This window comes from Melopsittacus undulatus, chromosome 5, assembly GCF_012275295.1.
Source record: "Melopsittacus undulatus isolate bMelUnd1 chromosome 5, bMelUnd1.mat.Z, whole genome shotgun sequence".
Classification (NCBI taxonomy): domain Eukaryota; kingdom Metazoa; phylum Chordata; class Aves; order Psittaciformes; family Psittaculidae; genus Melopsittacus; species Melopsittacus undulatus.
In genome coordinates, this window is record NC_047531.1 from 45,231,250 (window position 1) to 45,255,286 (window position 24,037).

Consider the following 24,037-nt stretch of genomic DNA (forward strand, 5'->3'; position numbering starts at 1 on the left):
GGTGTAACTGCAGGTGCAGCTCAGGCCTGATCTGAGAACTGTCCTCTATTCTTGCACTGACATTTTTGAAGCTTCAGTCTGTAACTTCCCACAGCCAGTGTGGGCCCCTTGCATGCTAATGGAGCACATGGGTATTAAACCGAAAAGGAATTAACCATTGAGGGAACTAGTTAAATAATGATACTCTTTCATGGAAGAGAACTGAAGAAAAAGACTAAAGGAGAATTACTTTCATGAGGGATGTTTTCCAGTGTTTTATCTTGTAGCTGTGGTCTGCTGCAGAGAGATCAGATCCAACAGTTGCGGATGAATCCTGGAACTCCTAAGTGCAGAGCATTAATCCCAGTTTGAGAAGAAAAAAACCCATCACACTTAAAAACAATAAACTGTTTAAATACAAATTCTGTCTTTGATTTTTGCCCCTTACTCACAGAAGCGACAGTGTGAGTTCTCTCTGTAGGGCGCAGGAGGGGAGAAAGCCTTTCATTTTTCAATATCCCAAACATTTACGATGCTATCGGAGATGTGTTTTGATGTCTCCCTCAAAAGGAGAGGGGTTTGTGAAACAGTTAAAATCTCCTTTCTTGCTTCCTTTTCAATTTCAGCAATCCCAGCCTTGGGGAGAGACCAGGAGAGAGATACCTCTTCAAACAATCTAACACATGGATTAAATGTGCTTTTCATTGCTAGCGGCTGGATTTAGAAGTGACTCTAATACCATATACAGTGTTGGCTGTGTTGATAAATCAGCAATGCAGTAATGATGTGGCCTTAAGCTCTTCCCCCACCAACTACTAAAAGCAACACTAGCCAATAACCCTGTCTTTGAACTCCAGCCTACCACTTTTCATCACCTGAACTTCAAATCAGTTCTGCTTTTCTGATCCTGTTCCTTCCTCTATCTGTAACTCAGAAATCCTCACATTGCACGGGTCAGTGCTGGGGCCTCATGAAAACTCCCCTGCCAGGGCCCATTCTTTCCCTCTCTGCATGTGCATGACTTCGAGCACCACCTCATGACAGAGACCGACAGGAATTTTTTCCTTATTGTCATAAGTACCTTCCTCAAGCACCTTTTATCCCAAAATGACAGCACTGCAGTTTGCAGACAGAGACAGATTCCACTTTTAACTGCCTGTTTCAAATCCTTTCAGCTTTTGAGTAACCAATGACAATTTTAAACTGTGCATCATGCTCTGCATGAAAATCACCTTTGTACAGAGTTTACCATAAAGTATCTGCAATGTTCAAAGGACGATTTTTCAGCTGAGTGTGAATTGACCAGTACCCTCCATTTTGTGATGGCTTTCTGCACGGAGGGGAATTTTCTCTGCAGTTCCCCATTTTAACAAGGCAGATCCCAATAGGTATAAGGCTGCTGCAATTCTGTGGGACTGAAAAAGATTCATAAAAGGAGAAATTAAAAGCAGCATGGCTTTGAGAGCACTAAGTAGGTATGTAAGTTTGGCAGAATGCCATTCCCTGAGCAAGAACATCAGAATCTCTCTTCAGATTAAAAGAGATGAGGCCTAAATCATGTCAGCAAGCAGTACAGTCTGACAGCAGCATCTCAAAAGAGTTTAACACCATTACCCTACACCAATTTGGGTCAAAATTCAGCAATAACAGTGCCAGGGAAGGTCACCACCTATGAAGAGTTTACCACTCAAGGACTGCTCAGGCTCAGCCCTGCTCAATCTCATAAATTATCATCACAGAAAGAGGGCATAGTTGCAACAACATGCCTACTTAAAGGAGCCATGTGAACAAAAGTTTTTATGCCTGCAGCACACACATCTCTAGTGTGCAGCTCAATCCAGTGAGGTTTTTCATCAAGATATACAGCACAAACTACTGTGTCTTTGTTCAGCTCTGCAAGAACAACCTGTTGGACTGATGAGTAACCAGGGACTGAATTCAACCCTGAACATCTGTACAAAAATTCCAGATGACATTTCAGCAGAAACAATGGAAAAAGGACTCACTATCTAGAAAAGCTGTGACAGATAAAAGCTTTGTTTTCAGCAGCTAAGCCACATACAAGGGGCATGGGAATATTTCGTTCCAAAAACACAAACCTCTTATTACGGAATTAACAGTGCAGCTCCACTGACTGTCAGTGATAAGATGGTAAAATTTATAAGGGACAAGAAGTCACTAAAGCACTCGGCACTGTAGCTTTTAAGTTTTGTCTACCCTGCCACCCAGAGAAATGCATAGCAGTCTGGCTAAGCCTCTGAGTGCAGACAAAATAAAACTCTTAGGAACTGGATTCACAGAACAAACAAACTTTCAGGACTTTCTAACCAACAACAATTGGTAAGAAATGCCCCAGACTAGAATGGTGCTTAATCTCCCTGAAGAACCTGGGTCTTCTTCCAAACATGACAGAGCTGTGCAGCACAAGGGGAAGCCTGTGCAACAGCAGTCCCAAGAAGAGTAGCATGATACTGTGCAGTATTGTGAGAATATAAAATCACAAATCTTTTCTGGGCTGCAAGGGTTGGTGTGGAGGACTAGGGTGGGGGGAAGCACCTCCTTCTGTTTGCCCATCTCCTCCCTCAGTTTCCAGCTGGTCAGATTTGGCTGAGGTACAGTGATTTGTTCTGCAAAATCACTGCCCTGTTGTTTCAGGTAACGATCAAGATGGCACTGGGTTCTCATGCTCTTCCTCTACCATGCAGTACTTTATCTGACCTTTCAACACCCCTTTTGCTCCTTAATACCTTTCCCACACAGCTCCCCCCACTCAAGTCTCAGAGCCACACTCACTCCATACCTTGTAGCAGCTCTCCTTTCCTCTGACACTTTGGTAGAAAGCAGGAGGTGCGTTAACATCCAAGAGAAGGAAGAGACAGAGAGCTCAACCTGTATCAGGCTCCTCCCTGCAGTGACAGTGTGCCACATCAGTAATGTGTCCATGTGTGTGGACGAGGACAGTCAGGAGTGGGCATGGGGACAGAGGGAGAGGCACAGAACAGTGTCTCTCACAGGACAGAGTGGGGTATGGACAATTATCAGTCTCTAATGTTGGAAATATTTGGTACACTCCATACTTCCAATGGTGTCAGTTCAAAAGGACCTGCCCTTGCTGCTGCTTCAGCCCAGGCTGGTTTAACAGCTGAATAAAGGAGGGTACTGTCCCACAAAAAGTGCAAGTTCTACCCAAATAAGGAAAACAGAAAAGAGCACAGATCTGTTAAATGAGTTAAATGAGAAACCATAGTAAGTCCGTTGAAAAGCATATCTTGAGGAGCAAGTGGCTGAAGACATAAAGACATGTAATAAAATTATTTTCAAAGACAACAGAAGCAGGAAGACAGCCAGAGTGTCTGTAAGGCTGACAGATGATTGAGATGTAAAGAGAGTGCTCAAAGAAGATAAGGATGAAGCATGAAAGCTAAATTAATTCTCTGCATCTATGTATCTTCTGTGAGGACGTAAGGAGGTCCCTACACTTGGGTATTCCTGGCAGAGAAGAGCCAGGGGAACTATCTCAAGCTGAAGAACTGGAAGACATGGTTTAAGGACAAACCGGTAAACAAACACGAGTAAATCCAAGGGTTCAATATTTTAGAAATCTTGACTGAAATTTAAACTGAACATGAAATAGTAAAGGTTGAGCAATTAAACTGTGGCATACAATGAAAGACCTAACCTTGTCTCGGCAGTAACAGAAAAAGCAGCAAATGCAGTGCCAGTGTTCGAAAAGCATTTTGAGGGGATGCAGGGGGCAGAACATCTAACTTCTGCATGCCTGAAACAGCTAGAAACAACTATAAATAAAAGAATTACTGGCCATAAGAGAGAAATAACATAGCAATTGCCCCTCGGATAGCTTTTGTAGAAGGAAGCCATAATGCACAAATCTGGTTGAGTCATTTGAAGGAGCTGAGCATGTGGTGATCATATAGGTGATCACTTTATATAAAACATGCATTTCTAAATCATTTGTGATGAAATATCTCACCGAAGACTCTTAAAAAAACCTCCTAAGCTAAAACCTCTAAGAATAAGAGGGAAGGTCCTATAGAGGATTAACAACTGATTAAAAGTTAGGGAACAACTTGAATGAGCTGTTAAACATATTTCATAATGATCTGGGAAAAATGACAAAACTTACTGATGAGAAAAATAATCACGGTAATAAAAATTAAAACTGCTCACAGACTTGCAGATGGTTTTCAAAATACTGTTGAAATGCAAGATGAATCTCAGTGCTGATGACTGCTAAGTAATGGACACGGGAATAAACAACCTTAACTACATGAACACAGCAATGAAATTAAAATTAGCAATTCCCACTCAGGAAAGATACCTCTGAGTTGCTGTGGGTAGTTCCATCAAAGCATCAGCTCAGTGGAAGAGAAAAAGGCAGGTTTGGAAATGTCAGGAAAGGGGTAGAGCACAAACCAAAAAGCAACATAATGTCACTGTACAAATCCCTGGGGTGTCTGTTTGACTACTGGTAGCTTGGAAGTCAACAGCTAGTTCTCATCCCTCCATCTCAAAAATAGGGACAGTAACATTAGAAATAGCAGAAAAAAAGTAGTTAGGGATGACCAAAGAATGGGAAATTCCTGAACAAGGACCAAATTAAACAGACTAAGAAGCTTCACCGTAGGGAAAAAAAAAATGAGAGGGGGTAAAGGGAAAATCAATGAGAATAGAAAATAATGAAAATCATGGAAAAGGCAAACAGGAAATTTTTATCTATTGCTTCTCATAACATAAGCACTAAAAGCTCATTCTCAAGAGTGTCAGGATTAGGGAGTCCCTAGTAGAAAAAGCTTCACTATGTACCTGCCTTGTTCTAACCCTCCTTTCCCAAACTGGTGTTGCTGGGCACAGCATCATGGACTGTGTGGAACTGTAACCTGACATCCTTTCCTAGGAACCACAGTACTTCACAAAAATCACCCCAATGTGCTAGTCTAAGACAATCGGTCCAGCAGAAGACAGTGGCAGTGTTTCCTGCACCCATCACCCTTTGCTGAGGCAATAATTTCCCTAGAACACCTGTTAGTTAAAACAGGCTGTAAATTATGAAGCACTCAAACCAGTGATGGGTAGAAACAATGAGAATTCCCTCTAAAAAGAAGATAATTCCTAATATATTTTGTTGAAAAAAAAAACATCCAGGTGCAGAGATCAGGGAGGTATAAGAAGAGGTATAAGCAGCTAACCCTTGTCATGTTGTGAGAAGTTTTACATGTGGCTATCATTGTACACATCAAGAATATAAACTTCTGTACAGGTAGGTGAGACACCAATCCTCAAAAGCTTTTTGGTTTTAAGCTATGTTCATTCTCATGCTTTGTGAATGCATTACATTACATTACACATTAGAATGACCTATTTTCTCTTTTTCTACCATGATGTGATCTAATGGGCCCCCCAGCTAGACTGCTGCTGTAAGCTGACACCAATGCTTGCTGCCTGACAATGTCACAAAACACTGTCTGACTCCTGCTATGTATCCAGAACTATTCCATGGTAATACTAAATCTATTTAATGTTGAGCCATAAAAGACATGGCTTTCTATACCTTAAACAAAAACACTCAATAATGGCAAGCTCCAACAATGAGAATGGATAGGAAATAGAATAGGATAGGAAATAACTCTTTTCTTTCTTCTGTATACTCCTCTTGTCACAGGTATGGTAGCATGTTAACTTCCTCATGATGTGTAATACATGTGTCACAGCTTGTTGAAAAATATTAAGAAACATCCATATATCTCAGCCATAATTAATGGAAACAAACCTTATGGGAAGGGCATTAGACCCCCTGCTTCCATGTTTTAGCCAATCTCTATTACACAACTGAATAAAGCCCAACCCAGGCAGACAAGTTATTACACATCTACCTGCTGCATATGTCTTATGTCACCATCTACTACTGGCACAATCTGGATGGGATAGCTGAACCATGGCTGTGATAGAGTCTGGGAAACCCTGGAATGAAAAAGCTTGATGCAGATAAACTTACACCTGCTTTGACACTTAGGTGACTGACCCCCAGTAGTTGTCTCCGGAAACATCTCTGCAAACTGCCTAATACCATGTTTAAAAAAATTTTAGCAATTTCTTGCTGGGTTGGAATTTTCAAAAGAAAATACTTTTTTTCCAAGGCATTTTATTCCCTTCAGTTTCTATCTGGGAAGCATGGGAGCAGCCAGAAAGAAAACAAAAGGGAAAAGCAAAAATGTCAAGAAAAGGAAAAGGAAATAAAGGAAAAAGGGTTGTTTCCAATCAAATATACAAATCAAATATTTATCCCGCTCTGAATTGTTTGGGTTGAAAATATATGAAAGATTAAGTGGCTATGTTTCATTTGTCCTCAATTTAAACTACTTCCCTGTGTTTTTAATTAGTTTGCCTCCAGAAAGTATCATTGCCAACAAGGGAAACAGAAGTCAAAGTGTAGAAACAAAGGAAATTTCAGTTGTTATGTTTTGTTGTAAGTAATAACTCAACATCTGTGGATTCAGAAGCATCAGGGCTATAAATCCACATATAGCTGAATGTTATGAATGGAAGCTGTCTGGTCTTTCCTAATCTCCCATCTATTCATGTTCCCACATTCAGACAAGCTCCATATACAGCAATTAATCCTTTCTTGCCACTTTGCTTTCTCCAAACAGCTGCTCAGGCTATCCACAGTGACAGGTCATTAGTGGGCAGTTACTTCTTTCAGGACTGGGCGCACAGGAGTGGCAGTGCTATAAAAGCTTCTCTGCAGAGCTCCATGAACTGATCCAGGCAGAGCTCTGTCCCAGTTTACTATGCTTCCTGTTAGCAAAGAAAGCTGTTATCTTGAAAGCTCTACACCTTGCTGCTCACCTGCAGCAGTCCTGTTTGGTTATGTCCTAGGATTTTCAAACAGCTCTGTCAACAGCATTAGCTGCAAAGCTGCTGCTATCCTAGTGCTGGTCTTGTCACCATTACCCTCATAAACCACATTCAGTTTAGCTAGTATGACTACAGCCTATTGTGCTTGCACATGTGATATAGCTTATTCAGCCAAAGGTGTGAAGTCATTTCTCTTACAGGAATAAGCTTTAACTGTACAAGTAGTGTTCTAATTCTACAGTTTATGCACTAGGAGAGCATGCAACTGCCTGGTACCTTCAATGCAGCACCATTCACTACAAGGAGATGTGGCTTAAATCCTGAACAACAATGCTAATTTAGTATTTATTTCATTCATATAACTTTTCATATCATTCTGCCAATTCATCTCCAAAGATACCCCCTACCATTTCAGCTGACGAGCACCTCTGTACTTCTATTTTTCTTAGGAATATATTGCTATGATCCTATAGTTTCCTATTTTAAAAAAGTACTGGCAAACTCAATGATATTTAGTATTTCCTTCAAAGCCTTATGAACCTGCCAGCTTTCCCTTTTATGTTCCCCACCCCATAACTCCTGATTCTTGAATTATTGGTGTCTCACTAGCAGCTTTTTGTATCTAATCAGTTAGGTTCTCTACCTCCTGCTTTGTAGGGTGATTACACTGAGCCGTGCTTGTGACATCCCAGATTATCATCTTGACAGCCATTACAAGATCACAAGAACTGAGCAGTCAGAGAGCTGACTGGATTTGCAGAGGAGGAAGGAGATTACAATGGAGAAAGGGAAGTTTTGACTTCTTTTCCTTTACTGCTAAACAATTCTCCTGAATTTCCATAGGTTCCCTTTAACTGCTTCATTGCTGCCTAAAAGTCCAGACAGAAACTACCTTACAGCTTCTGTGTTACCAGCTGCTCTGAGGACACATAGCCAAAGCAATGCCTGTGTTGTGTAGTGCTCTGTGTCACAAGTTCTCAACTTAGATCCATAAACTGCTTCTTCAGGGTTGGCAGATGAGACCAAAGAATATCCGAGACACTGTAAAGGAACAGCACCACACAGCAGTTTGTGCCTTTGCTGTGAAATCTTGTAGTACATTTACCTTGCCTAAGAGCTAAAAACAATCAGCTTCTCAGGGCAAGAAACTGTGGATCCCGCATCTCAAGCTATGTTCTGGAGCCTTCCCCCAGTAGGACTAGTCTCTAATCACCCTCAGCACTGAGCTAGATCTAAACCACATTTCTCCTTATTGCTCTCTTGGGAGTCAATACTACATCTTTCAGACTCCTAAGAAACAATCAGTTGATCTTCACCATCATTTATATCACAAACTATTCCAAATTACACCAGCAGCAAATTTGGTACATCTGCCTTTATAAGACATTGGGCTAATTCTTCTGTACAGTGTCCAAATAAAAAACCAGACAGGTGAAGGCAGAGAGAGAAGTGCTGCTACGGGCAGAAAAAAGAGCCTCTTCCAAGTCTTTACAATTTGTTTATTAGCATTCCTTCTGAACACTAGCAAGTAGTAAAATAAGTCCTAGAGGCTATTGGAACGGTACCTTGTGCAGCCTTGAAAGATGAACATGACAAAAATACAGGAGTCAGACATCTCGGCCACTATGATGATAGCTAATTTTGTCATCACATTATTAGAATTTGAATTCAGATAAGCTAAGCAGGGGCTGCATGCCTACCAAGCCAAAATCAACATGGGCTGCATGAGCTGCTGATTTTTGTCTTTGCTGCATGGAAGCAGTAGAGGGAGGGAAGGAAGCAAAAGAAAGAAAAAAATATACTCCTCTTCAGTGATTTGAATTCAGTGCTAGAGTGTTTAACAAAACATTCCTTTCCAGGATTTAAATTCTCCCTTTGATGAGCACCTAGTGACTACATTTGAAGCTAGAGAAAAGTAATCTCATTCTTTATTTCTTCCCCCTCCCTGTGCTGCACCCCTCTAATCATGATAAATGTATCTAAACATGCCTGATTAAGCCAGACAGATGATGCGCCCCTGATCTGACCTGATCAGGGCTCCGGAGCTGCCAAAGTGAACCTGCTGTCTCTCTATCAGACAGAGCAATAAGGGGTCGGTAATACAGCTCCATTAACTGCTTCCCACAGAATGAATTTTCCCTGACTGCTCCTAAAGAGCAGACACTTGAGGAATGCCGCCTGATGGGAAGTTGCTTTGAACAGTCTCTTTTGGCACAATTGTCGAGCAGCTCCTTCTCAAGCCCTCCAGACAAACAACTAAAATATGAAAAATGTAGCCACTTCCTTCCATGCTACTTTTTAAAACATCTCTTACCTATCTATCTAACTGCCTCTCAATTTTTCTCATCTTTTTGTGGTAAGCCTCAGCACTGCCTGATACGTGTTGCTAATATGCAAGTGTGTGGTTATCAGAATAACAATCCTTTTTCCTCTGTGAATGTGCATAATGTATGCATGGGATCTGCTTTTGTACTTTTTTGGATTCACAGAACTTAGGGTCGTGACAAACTGTTATACATAGCCTATCAATATATAAATATACCAACTGTGTTTAGCATTGTTTGCACTAATATAGGAAGTTCATTGGAGGTTAACTGGATATAGATCAGAACAAATGTGAGAATGTACACCTCTGAATTTGTTCTGGAATCTATGCATGTGTCCATATATCTGCTCTGATGCAGATATGGCTGTCTATGATCTTTGCCCACTGAGAAGACCTACTCTTAGTGAAAGACTGCAGTTGAGAGGAACCAAGGGGGTGTCAGATGATGTTTGTACTCTGAAATCCTGGAACTACTCATCTTAAAACTGGTCTTCATTATAATTACAAGGACCTTCAACGCCTTTCTGAATCACACCAGCTGTGAACAGCTCCAGGGAACCATTCTGCTAGCAGCAAGTTGGATGGAGAATTGTAATTCTCAGTTATACAAAAGACAGGGATGTGGAGTGATGTTATATTTCAGACACATTTCCTATCAGGAAGGACTTTCCAGAAATCACTTTCAAAGCAAAGAATTCAAGCAGAATTAAGAATCTGATACTATGAGACTTGATGAAAAACAACTGAATAACCACAGACAATAAAACCCACTTACAATTACATCCAGATACCCACATACAAGGAAAGCACTTTGGAGTATCTAAATATGTGTAAGAATACTCTAAATTCATTATCTCCAGCTTTGACTGCCCGAGAGAGATTTCCAGAAAAACCTATGGTATCCAACTGTTCTGTAAATCTGAGCTCTTGTACTGTAACTAAGATCTCAAGCAATTCTGCTGTTCATGCAGGTCTGCATATGAATACACACTGCATGTGCATGTGAATTCATTACATTAAGACATTAACCCAACCTGGTAAAACCAGTTTTTAATCTATATTGGACTCTACTTACAGCAATATATTTCAGTGGGATATGTGAATAAGATGTTATGAAAATCTGCAAGTATATTCTTCTGGGTACATAATATTATGTTTTAAATCAGCTACTGCATGTTTCTTTATTTGGGCCAGCTGACAAAATTTTCTGTAAAATGGGAAGAAGAGCAAGATCAGTGACGAAACTACTATTTTTCTTGTGTGTTTTTTTGTGTGTCAGATTAATCCTGACAGCACAGATAATTGTGCTAACTCTGTAGTCCTAAATTTACATCGTGTGCTAGCAGATGTGATTTTGCACAAAAGTAGAACTACAGTTAGCTTGGTAAGAAAAGGTAGTGTTTCTTTGTTCTTTTAACCATAAATCTATATTTGTACAAAATCGTTTCTAATTGCACAAGTTCTGATGTTTACTGAAACATTTGCCTCATTTCTTTTCCCTTATATATTTTTCCTCTCCTTTTGTGCTTTTATGGAAGAATGAAATATAGAAGTCTAGCTCAACTTCTATTCAGATATGATAACCTACACACAAACATAGGAAATCTGGTAATTAGTTTCTCAGAGCCCTCTTATCTTGCACGTTATATGTAATTTCAGCTCATGACCATCTTTGTTCTTCACGTTTAAGTAAGGACAGAGAAACAGAAATGCTACTAGTGGTACCTGCCATGTGGTATAATGAGCACTGCTGTGGTATCTTCATTGCATAATGTCACCAGTTGCATATTTAACTTCTGAGCCTCTGTGTTGTAATAACTATGTTTTTTCTGCTTAATGGGTCTTCAGGCTCAACTGCCATTTAAACACAAACCCCTTACACAAGGCCTAAGTGCTACAAAATAGCCTTTCCATAAATTAAAGTCAGCCCATGTGCATCTTCATTTGGGAATGCTTCAGAAAGGGTTTTAAAAGCAATCAATTACAATAATTCATACATTTAAAGATGAAACTCTAACAGTCAGTCCAACTTTTCTTCTCATTATAAGATAAATGTGAATGCCAGCTTGTTACTGTTCCTGGGGTTTGCCTCTGCACAGCAATTGTACCATTTTAAGTAGAAGTGCGGAACATACTTCATGTTTGTCTGGGCACTTTTTAGTTCATTTGGACTTCGATACCTTTGAAATTAAGGTGCAGCAGCAGTTCCTGAATGATTTAACATGTATGCAGTCTAACTCTGAAGTAGGAACAACACTTTCTTATCTTCATGCAAAATTGAGTTATATCACATTGGAATAGTTCTCATCATCTGGAAAAAAATACCCAGGTCAAACCCTCATGTAGGAATACTGGTTACCGAACTAATGTGCAAACTAAGACTCAATTAAACACATAGAATTCCCTACATATAGACTGGACCTGGCATCCTGCATTTCCCATTCCTACAGTGTGGGTGCCTTCGTGGCAATGAGGCTAACTGAAACCTCACTCCATGACCCTTGTACACACTGTAAAAATAATAATGGTCCCACTCCTTCAATGAGCAAGTGATCGATTGCTGCTCTGCAGCAGGGAACTGCACAGCCTTCAGACTATTCAATAGATTGCATGTGGCAAAAAGGGAGCACTGCGCAAAGGGTGTGAATGAGTCATTCGACATTTCAGGTTGACTGAAGTCATTCTGCTACATTTATTTCTAATCTTGATGTGTTATCCACATTTGCATGTTAAGCAGGATGGGAAGAAAGAGATTTAAATTATTTGCTACAATACACACTTGGAAAACAGCAGACTCTGCATGTGTGTGAATATGGGATTACATGCATGACTGATTGAATGCAGCATCATGTGAAGTGTTTTTTCTACCCTTGTACAGGAATGGGCATTCTGCATACAATCCTGAACATATCTGAGAAAAAGTATGTTTGAATATGTGCGTGTCTAGGGATCTGATTATAAATGAAAGATGTTCATTTGCAGTAAGCCTGAATGGAGGAACAGAGGTCCCACAAGCATACTTCAAGTGATGCGTGTGTTGCATTTTCTTTGGCAAATACAAATCCGAACAGCTGTGAATAAGCTGGTCTCTGTACAATTGGAGGGTAGGTACGTGTGTTGTGCACATGTGGGTGGCAAGGAGCACCCATGAGCATGAGCAGGTAGGTGTCAGTCAAACATCATTAACAGTGAACCACCTACTAAAAGACTGACATAGAAAGAATACATGGCAAACTCTCAAAGTATGATCTGGCCTAACACTATGCTTCATCACTTCTGGTCATACTTCCAGTTTAAAGCTCAAATTTGCAGAGTGGCTGACTTACAGTTTGCTCTGAAGTCTGATTCATACATATTTAGCATCCTTAAGTGTTAAGCCATTTCAAAGTACATGCTCCCCTCAGAGGCTTAGGAGCCTCAGTTCAAGAACATGGGTTTGGAACTCTAGACAAAGACACTGACTTCGCTTTCTTAAGAACAAATAGCTAGTAGACAAAGATCTCAGTGAAATGCTTCAGAGGAAATATTTTCCAGAAGTGAAGAGGCAAATAAAAGATACTTCATGACTTACTCAAGGTTATGTCACAAGGACACGATGCTTTAAACTGAAGTATGGAGCATCTCCCTGTGATTACAGAATCAGTGGGCCACAAATGAACCACTTCTTGAGAAGATGGAATACAGTTGGGTGAAGCAAACTCAGCTCTGGTACCTCACCTCAAGATAAAACCAGCTAATCTTGGTTTTGCACAGAGCTGACAATGTATCTGCATCCAGAGGAAGAGACTCTCAGCATGTTGCAAAGGTAAAGGGCACTGCCAAGATCTTCATTATTATTTTTATTTCTTTGCTAATGTCCAAATTACTTTGTCCTTTAAATTATTAAGATTTGCTTACTGCATAAGGCACTGCACCTCTATTCTGTAAGTTACTGGTACTATACTCAATTAAATTTGGTGAGGGAATATAGGAAGGATGCTGTCTCTCTCAGTTTGTCATTTTACTCAGTGCCACAATTTGCATACAAACCACTGAATGGCAGTACTTGAATCTCCATGTAAAATTGCTTCAATGAAGACAAAAAGTACATATTCATGATGTCCATACTCACAGAATCATAGAACAGTTTGGGCTGGAAAGGACCTTAAGATCATCTAGTTTAAACCTCCCTGCCAAGGGCAGGAATGCCTCACACTAAATTCTCATCCCCTGAGAATTTGCTTTGGTCCCACCAGCTCACTTAACTTGAGAGCACAATCATTCTATCTCTACTTTGCTCTCAGGCTGAGAAAGGGGTGTGTACATATTTCAAGAAGACAGCTGTTGCTTTCACAGTTGTTCCTGTAGTTATGCTACACAATATATTGTGCTGATGTTGCCCAAGGCTCTGTCCAGCCTGGCCTTGAACACTGCCAGGGATAGCACATTTACCACTGTTTTGGGCAGCCTGTTCCAGTGCCTCACCACCCTCACAGTAAAGAACTTCTTCTATCTAACCTGAACTTCCCCTGTTTAAGTTTAAATCCATTACCCCTTGTCCTATCACTACAGTCCCTAATGTAAGTCATGTTAAGTCTCATATGCTTTATTACCTGAAAGCCTAAAGCCTGGGTCTAGTCTATGCAGATTCTATCCTATTAAGAAGTGAGAGCAATTCTGGTTCAAAAAGTTTAGAGAAAATATATTCTTATATTTGTTTGGGTGGCAACTGTAGGCACACCCACTGTGCTTGGATTGACTTTGCATAGAAGATTAAAAGGAATGAAATGGAAATCCAATTTGTATTAGTGAGTCCACTCCAAGGCACAGTCACTGAGGTACATAGAGGTCTAGCAGCCATTGAAACTGGTGAAATGAGGGGAGATTCCACACAAAAGGGCTCTGTATAACCCATGAGGTTATAGTGTGAACTCTGGACATGCCAAGGATACCATAGCACAGGTAACAAGGGCAGAGGCACAGCACAGAATCATAGAATCTTAGAATTGTTTAGGTTGGAAGAGACCTTTAAGAATGATCTACAACAGTTACAAACTAGGCCACAGATCCCCTGAGAATTTCTTTGGTCCCACCAGCTCACTTAACTTGGGAGCACAATCATTCTACCTCTACTTTGCTCCCAGGCTGAGAAATGGGTGTGTACATATTTAAAGAAGCCAGCTGCTGCATTCATAGCTGTTCCTACAGTTATGCTCCACGATATATGCGCTGATAGTGTCATCATATAAGAATAACCCAATGAAAGAGTTGAAAGCAAAAAAAAATCACACCACCACCCTCCCAGCAAATTGATATCATACTGACAGTCTGTTGGATTGGTTATTGTGTTTCTATGTTACATCTGTTTTCCTTACCTTTTCACTGTCTTTCCTATTAATAAGGCAAACTACTTGAAGCAAACAGTATTCTCCCATATGGTGCAACTTAACAAAACCCAATGGGTTAGAGCTGTTAATAGAATCATACAATAATTAGGTTAAAAGGGATCTTTGGAGATCGTCTAGTTCAAGTCCTTGCTCATTTCAGGGTTAACTGAAATTATACAAGATGAGGATATAACCTGATTTTTCTACAGTGACTACTCTAATGGAATGCCAGCCTCATTCAGGCAATGATATAAATTATGTGCATGTCTAGATCAAAGAGATATGAAAAATCATTTAGGTAGAAGATCTGCATTAAATGATTTCAGATTTCCTTTCAATAAACATTCATAAGATATTGAATTCAGTGTTACACTCCAATTATACAGCTGCATATTATCAAAACACACACTAAAAGGAGGCTAGCATTACAATCATCTGCTGACTTCTGTGTGCTTAATACTCTCATTATGTAACTTTTAAAAATGATTATTCGTAGACAAAATTCAGAAAATAAGGCAAAAGAGGAAAGGAGGAGAAAATTCCAGAATGAAAAAAAAAAAAAACCCTACCAAAACCCATGGCTAAGCATTGTGGAAAACACTGTATGTGATGTACCTAATACAGCCTGCAGGAAGGTGCTTCTCTTCTACACACCTTAGGAAGTCTGAAGAAGAAAATTCTGAGAGCTGCAAAGTGTTGAAACCATGCAGCACTCACCCTTCAAGAGGCATCATGAATGTGGTAATGGCTCTGCAGAGAGAAACCTGCCAGTGGCAAGAACAACTTGTCAAAAGACTTAAACAAGGCCTGTGCACTGTGACAAGATTTAACTGTTCAAAACAGGGACTAGTGTGATTTCTTCCACGATCAGTGGGATTAATTTTATCCAAACTAAATGCATCTAAAAAAAAATCTCAAAGCTGCAATTCTGCTTACATATGAAAAAAACATAACCTTATGATGCTCATTGCACTTCCATTTTCTATGCCATTCTCCATCAGTTTCTCCTACTCAGATCTTTTTTGCTTGCTATCAGAGTTAAGGAACTGCAGTGTTCAGTTTCATTACTATTGCATATCTTGCTATATTTAATTACAGTAGACTGTCCCTTTTGATGAAGATGAGCCTTGCTTTTTTAATTTAGCTTTACAAAATTAGTTGTATTTAATAAAGTGATAGTCTTAGTAAAATAAAATATTCCCAAAGCATTCACTGAATTTTGGGATACTGGTATATTTGCTGCTCTGTCTGAAAGTGCTCAGATTTTGATCATCTCTGCAAGCCAAGGGAAATGCGTTCAGCCCTTTCAAAGCTCAAGTCAATTAGGCATATTGAGATGGCATAGCAGAAGTTGATGCATTCAAAACCACCCCCTTAGAAATTCCATGCTAGGATTGTTTAGACTGAAGAGGGGAACAATATTCCAAAAGAACATCCTGCTCAAAAGCTAAAACCCATTTCAACCAACCAACCACAACAACAAAGTAAAATTAAACATACCAAACAGAAAACTGTTTCAAAGTACAGTAACTCATTAAGAAAATAACCACTTTAATCCATAGGATTCCCAATGTATTTGACAAATCATGGATTAAATTCAAACTCACTCTGTGTATCTGGTATCCTGATAACCTTCATGTAGCAGTGCTTGGCAGAGGCCACACACTGCTGTAGTTTCTTCCTGGTGTTTCTCCCAAATAAAGGATTACAGCTGGTCCTTCGGCTCCTCTTGCTAAAACTGCACAACACTTTAATTAAGAAGCCCTATTATGAACTCTTCTTTTTGCCAGTGTCTCACTGAGAATAACACTTCTTTGGACACCTCTGGTATGGGTTAGGTGTGCTGGTAAGGCTGGATGTTAAAATATGATGACTGTGTCCTTTGACCCCACCTTTACCCTGGAGAGTACCTCCAGTTTGGCTGCTGCTTTCCCTGTGTATCTCTCCCTTCACTTAACAATGAAATCCACCCTTTTCAGCAGTGCACAGCAGGTTAGGAGCAGAAGCAACAACTGCCCAATTAAAATCAAAATGTCAGATGTGCAGAAAGCAAACTGTAATTTGCCTGGGCTACCAGGGCAAATGCCTTTAGACTTACGCAGTTAGCTGAAGGATATTTGATGACCACAAGCAATCAACCTACAGTTGTGGTTCTCGTGCAAGAAATGTGCTAGGGCGTATCATTCAGTATTGACTAAGAGGAAAAGACTTAAGTCTCTCTGATATACCTACCCCATCACCTGTTTCCTTAATGTCTCCTCTAAAATACTGAAGAAATCATAAACTGCTTAGAATGCTCAAAGCAGTGGCTACAAGTGTGCTACCATTCTTAGTGTCTCTGTAAGTTATGGTATACAAAGAATGGTAAAAGCTCTTTAGGTGGCTATGAAGAGGAGAGTAATCCTTCAGTTGAGAGTGGTACCCCTGATGATTTATTACAGTGAGAGAGTAATAACACAGGTAAAAGCAGGTGTGGGAAACTTTGAGGCACTACCAAAGAGATAGAAACTGAGCCAGAAAAATACCTCTTCTTCTGGAGTACCAATGGCTACCCAAAGAACTGTTCTGAAACAAATGCCCTGGTACAAATACACTGGGAGAGTTCGTTATTCAAACAAGCCATTCAACTTTTCTCCTTTCTACTTCCCACTCTTCATTTACCTTTCTCTTTAGAATGAGAACTTGCTGATGCCTGGGTTTTCTTCTGCTATGAGTTTGCCAGCCCCTCAAGAACTGATGTGTTTCGGTTTTCTTTTGGTTGGTTGGTTTTGGGGTGGTTTTCTGTTTGTTTGGTTTTGTTAGTTTGTGTTTTTTTTTTTTTTTAATTAGGACAGCTACTGCATAGTAAATTCCCAATGGATTATTACCTTGATATAGCTGTCTGTTTGAGGTGCTTTCCAGGCAGGTGTCTTGTATTGACCACAGCTAGCTACACTGCCATAGAGTCACCTGTGCTTTCTCATTCCTGAGATTCCACACTGATGAATATACCTGGAGTAAATCTCCTGCATGTTAAAGCACTGCCTGTTTTTCACAATGAGGACATAACCTCTGTCAGTGCAAAGCATTCAGTGTCAACGGCACCTGAAAGTGAGTTGAAGTCTTTCTGTAAAAGAACTAGTTAATAATAAAACCCAGGATTCTTAAAGAGTTGACTCCCAGAAGCCCTGGAGATTTAAGAAAAGATTTTAAACCCATTCTGCAGTTGTTTTTTTGTAATGAGTTATTAATTTCTACAGACATCATCTTATGATTGCTTCAACTTTGTTTTCCACAGTGACCTCAACTGTCAAGGGGAGCAAATCAGAACAGTGTTGAAAAACACTGGAAAAAAAAATAAATTAATTAGTATATACTATAGAGTTACTTGTCATGTCTGTGTACTTACAGCTGGTCTGAGTTTTGCATTTAAAGTAAGGATTCAGTGGTTTTGCTATGCATGAGAAGCACGGTGTACATTAAGAATTACAGCGCTAATTTCAGGGCAGATAATGTATTTCCTGGGAAATAAGAAGTAAGCCTATTAACTAATTAAGTAAAATTTTCTTAAATATGAGTTCTTTAAGAAACTTGACAGTTTGGGTTTGATCTTTCATTTCAATTGCTTTGATAATGGACTGATTAATCCAGATTTTTATTCTACTTAAAGATCACAAAAACTTTGCACTGACAGCATATGAAGATTTTTCCAAGACTTTATTTACCTCTAAGATACTTTTTATTAAAAAAAAATCCCTGAACAACCCTCCCCCCACCTCACCACGTTTAATTTATTCCTTCAGATTATGCTACAAATTGAGCTTTCAAGATACCTGAGTCGCCCACAGCTATAGAATTGCCATTTCAAAGTGTTTATTACTTCACACCAAGATCCTCAGTAGACAGTAGAGCTTTGGCCATCTTTCAGCAGGGATGCTTGCCTTCACTTCTGTTGTGAACAGAGGGAAGCAGCTGCTGCTCTGAATGATGAAACTCTAACTGTGAGCAGTGGTACCAGCCTCACTGAGAATTGCCTTGTTGTGATGTTATGGGAAAGGAAAAATATTTTCTTGAACATCATTTAAAGTTAATCTGACAACAAAAACATTCAAAGGCTTTGATTATTGAATGGGCTCATTACAGGAAAAGGAGAAGATAGCATTAAACCATTTAGGCATGTAGTACAGGTGTAATTACTTGGGATACAGGAGATAGCAATGTATCAAATCAGTAGGCAAAGGATGTATGTGCTGCACTTGCAATGGCCGCTGCTGAAGGTAATGACATGATTATGACAAGGCCTACATGATTTTCAGCAATGTAATATTGCGTGCCTTTCTACTAAGAATGTCAAAGTACTTGATGACTTCGATGAATTAAGATTCAACTTCTGTTCAATATGAACTATTTTCAGATCAGATTCAGTTCTCTTTGACAGTAGAGTACACCAGGATTTTTGTTTGCTTTGATGGATTTAATCTCAGAGATCTGTTATGCTATTAGGATTACCAAGAAGGGAGAACCCGGGCACATAATGGTTCAACAATGGTATTATTTCTGTCAGTGTAATGGCAATACAGCTTGAAACCTGACGATACAACTTAAAACAGTAAATTCACCACCCTGTCAGAGTTAGAAAGTGTTTGTTCTATCCCCATGTAGAGATCTGCACACTTGGTTGATAGAGTGTTTAGTCACCTTTCTCAGAATCAATATTTATATATATGTGTGCCTGTGTATAAAATAGATATATTGCTATATCATAATAATTTTGACCACTATTTGGGTAGCATACTGGATGTGACAGATGAATAGTCTTGGTACAGCAAATGCCGCATACAAACGGTCAGACAGAAATGCCTCCAGTATGCCATCTTTATATGCTATACACTTCTGTTTGAAAAACCATTACCAGGGCATATTCATGCACAGAGACAATTTTAGAAGTCTGTCCACATCGTAAAGTAATCCTAATTTAGACTAAAGGGTTATGGAATGTTTTTCCTGTGCCAGAACTGTAGCCTGGAGTGGCTATGACTTGGAAACATGATGTTATTTATGTAGTTAGTTTTTAAAAATAAGAAAGAAATGCCTGAGTGATGAGCGTTAAAGTTTGTATTCTGAAGGTTACTGGTGAATTTGTCACAATGAGATAATAAAAAATAAATTGGGGAACTAGAAAGTCTAGAGAACATAAGGCATACAGTGCCTCAGGGAAAAACTCGTATGTAATTAGTACTGTACACTGCTCTGAAAAGATAAAGCCATATGTATAAAAGATTACAAAGTCGGGGGAAGAAGGAAGGATGGATCTTGGAGCTCCAAGAGAGAGAAAAAAGAATTTCATCATGTATTGGCAGATACTGTTCATTTAGGCATTCAAATAATTTTCTTTCATCCCATAATACTTCACAGTACTGACCTGCGATCTTAGAGCCAGGGTAATCTGTCCATTCTTTAGCAAGTTTATTTCTCAAAGGTTAGTCTTAGATGTTATTTAAATGATACTTTAGCACAGTTCTCTAATCAGCAGAACAATTTAAAAAGTTTAATGTACTGAAAGAACTCAGACCCTTCCAAGATCCCTTTTTTTATTCTCATCTGTTGGAAATCCTTCTAGAAACAATACTTACAGTAACTACACTTCTGAGAGAGCATCCTGGGCTAAAAGCCAAATAAAGGAAAGATGCCCTTCCTTTCACCCAGATTAATCAGCTGGGTAAGTCCAAAATCCATGGGACAGTAGTGACCAAACATCAGAAGCATCTGAGAAAAGACTTCAACCCACTAGAATGGCTGTATTATGGGAATAAGTTTGTGCCTTGAAGCATGAAGGCTTTAGTAAATACACTCATTAGCCTAGCTAATATCACTACCAATTCAATTGATGTTTGTGCAAGTCTCTCTCCCCTGTCTCTCTTTTAAAGAAGCACTTACTTGAAATTGTGTTTAAAATTAAATTGTCACTATAAAATGCAGAAACAAGGTAGCCGTGTCTAGTGATAAAAAAGAAGAACAAGAATTCAGTTTTCAAGCCCAGCTCAGCTAAAAATTTGCTGTGTATCCCTGGCAAGTCACTTCACTTCTCTGCACTGTAGGACACACCTAGAAAATACAGATATTTAAATGGATGGAGTACTGAAAGCCCAAAAGTTGCCTTCTCAGGAGGCCTGCTCATTTTTGTGGATTGTCAAGTTAGTTAAGGTAGTATGGCTTTAGTCCTTCTATCATCTTATTACATCTGTCATTACATTCACGTATGTAGAACTGATTATAACTGTAAAGTGAGAGTATTTATACTCACCTGTCTTAAGGGCAAATGGGCAAAATGACCTTCAATAGGCAAAAAAGTGTGTAGACATTAGGATGTAATGCTTATACAGGAAAGGCAGCATTACTGTCGTTTAACCAAGATGGTTATATACTTCCTTTGCTGCTGCTCAAATGTACAAAGAATGGTGGAAAGCCAAGCTGACAAGACTGACTCCTTCAAGGGAGTTGCAAAATAAAGATTTTTGAAAGGCATCAAGGGATGTATGGATACCATTTGCACTGACTGGAATATGGCTTACAGCCAGCCCTGAGCTTCAGATCAAGTGTGTGATAATCATTATATTTTGTATAACAATTTGAGGAACTGAAAGAAGACAGAACAGCTATGTTACTCTTAAACCAAAACCAGACTCTGGAGAGAAGGAAGACAGGTAGAGGAAGACAGGGCCTTATTATATTGTAAAAACTAAAGAAACTAAAATGAGCCCCAAAGACACAGGCATATCAAGTGTTGATAGCAATACTTCATTACTGGTAAAACATATGGCATTTTCTCAGCCACAGTGGGTAGGCCCTTCTAATATTAGATACTGAACTTGAAAATACTGCTAAGGGAAGAAACATAGTGAAAGGAATTAAGATAATTTTCATTATGTCACGCAGTAAAAGTAAACCAGAAGAGAATGCCTACAGCAGTAGTTCCAGACGTGTGGCTTAATAGGAACCCCTTGCCTGCCAAACTTTTCTATACTGTGTTTGTGGCCAGAGAGCTACTGTCAAGCTGCAAATTGATGGGAAGGACAAAGTATAACATTGTACAGAGGACATTACATCTGCACTGCTGTTGCAAAACAGAAGGCACTGGTATATGGTTGCAAGTGTAGAAGATAAGTGTGGGAACAAAAAAAGAAACTGCAAATAGGTAGAAGATGACAAAGCTTGAATAGAAAAGTGATGTCTTTTATTATAGTAACGGCTGTAACTTACAAAAACCAGACAAGCTTGAAGACACACTGTAACTTCTGCAAACTAATGTAAGAAGGTGTAAGAGATCAGGACACACAGCTAACTTGAGCAGAAAAGCCTTTGTTCTCTGGGAGCTGTACAAAATTATATCTTATGAAAGAACCATTTTGTGTTTCTCAGGCAGATCTCTCAATCTTAACAATTTCAGGATGTGTGCAAAGGGGAGTGGTAAAGACGAAAACTTCAAAATTCAGACAACAAAACCAATCTGAATTTAGATGTGCGCATTTCACATTGTCTACCAATCCATCTCCAGGTTATTCTGCTTTCTTGATAAAAACTGGAATGATGCACAATGCTATTTTGTGTTTAATCTCTTATCTGTGGGATTGTCAAGTTTGGGTGCAAGAAAGAAACAGGACTAAGTATCACTAGATAGGAAAGTAAGGGGAATTGCTTCACTGCGACACCACCAGCATTTTTTTTTTCACTGAGCCACTACTAAGGGAACACTTTTTCTCCATAACTTTTCCACAACTCATTTCACCATCACATCATAACCAGGGCTTATGTCATATTCAGAAACCTGGGAGCAGAGGCTAAAGCATGGGCCTCTCTCTCCTTCCACTTACAATTTTAAGACTGGCATTTCTAGATGCATCAGCTACAGTCTTCCATGCTAAAACATAACTGGGGTGCAACACATCCCAAAACTCAACTCCTCCTGTCATGCCTTGTTTACTAAAAACTCAGTCATTATAAAACGTTTTTTCTCCATACAAATATAAATGTGACAGCTTCTCCTACCGCTAAGGGGAGTTTAGATTGTAATTTTTTTCTAAGAAAATTTTGTCTTGATAGGGTGCTACTAAACCATGTTTGGAGACCTTGCTTACAGGTTAACTACAAGACAAGTCCAGTATTATGAACTTTTTCTATGCATGCAAACACACAAGTAACTTAGGTCTATAGCACTCCATTCTAAGGAAATGCTTCATAACAATATCGCGTATTATGCGTACAACACATGAAAAAGCTTTACAAGAACATTAAAAAGCAATTGAGGAGAAATTACATTCATGCCTGACCCCTCTTGACCCCACCACTTTCCACTGGAAACTTCAAAAGGAGGGTTAGCAATGCCAGATCTACAGTTGCCAGAAGCATTTTTCTTTCTAGGCATTTTGCCTCAGCTGGAATGATCATATTAGGTGTCTCAGAGACACAATAGTTTGATCTCTGTCAGAGCAACATTAAAGTTTCTGGGAAATCTGGATCTTTCTTTGCTTTGTGCTTCTGACTGAAAAAAAAAAAGAACCAAAACCCCACCCTTTTATTATCTTCTTTCCTCTGTTCCAATAAATACCAGCCTTCTGAGCACAGTCCTGGTACTCTACTGACAAGGATTAAAACTTGATGCACCTCCATCGGAAAGGAAAACACAATAAATCTTGAGCCTTGCAGCTAAGCTCTTACTTGCTTAACTCTGCAGAAAACGTGATGCTAATTTAGCCAATGCATCTACCCTTAAAACTTCAAAATGAAAGAACCAAGCAGCCAAGCAGATCTGTACCTTTGAGGCAGGTAGTTGCACTCTGCTGTTTCAGGATCTGTGTTGAGACAAAACAGTGGGAAATGCCATGAGTCTCATAACAAGATAACCAACTCGCCTCCTGTCTTCAGTGCAAGAGCTTAGCAAGGGCTGAAGTCTGCAGAGCCATGTGGGGCACACAAGTATTCACCAAGGCATCTTTGTCTTTCCCTCATGAAATGCTGGTAGTTGAGTCAGCAGGGTGCAAACCACAAACCACGCAGGAACTCAGAGGCACAGCAGCTTACCAAGTTGGGTGTGGGACTCTGCTTAGCGTGGCTTTACTCCACTACTGCAAGGGTTACAGCTGCTCTAGAGCAGTTTCTCTGAATGCTACAGCAGTTTGCTGCTCCAGCTGCATGTCATGTGCTGGGGCACCCCATAACTTGCTCCACACTCAGTTATTTAAGATGTCTGTTTGGAAAGCACTGGCCCCTTTGGACACAAGTAGTGATCTTCAGGAGGAAGCCATCAAAGGTCTCCTAAAATGTGCCTTCTTCTCTAATAGAAGGTGACAGTTGTCATAAGCTACCTGCATTTGAACTTGTGGGGCACCTCTACTGCTACACATCCTGTTTGATGTGATTGGAGTCCATGGGTGTATACATACAGTACACCCACACACGAAGATGTGCTTGTATCTCTGTATACTAACACAAACAAATACAAATACCACCTTCT

General features: G+C 39.6%; 1 protein-coding gene across 2 annotated transcripts in view; it reads right to left on the minus strand.

Annotated features, from left to right (window-relative positions):
• GRAP2 (GRB2 related adaptor protein 2) overlaps nt 1–23,376 on the minus strand; it is a 41,927-nt gene extending 18,551 nt beyond the window's left edge. The window contains exon 1 of one of the 2 annotated variants that reach the window (XM_031050015.2): nt 23,339–23,376. The gene's annotated coding sequence lies outside the window, so the exon portion shown is untranslated. Of the gene's footprint in view, nt 1–16,154; nt 16,226–23,338 lie in introns of those variants that run through there. The other variant, XM_031050014.2, reaches the window with a different exon arrangement.
• Between the last annotated feature and the right edge of the window lie 661 nt (nt 23,377–24,037).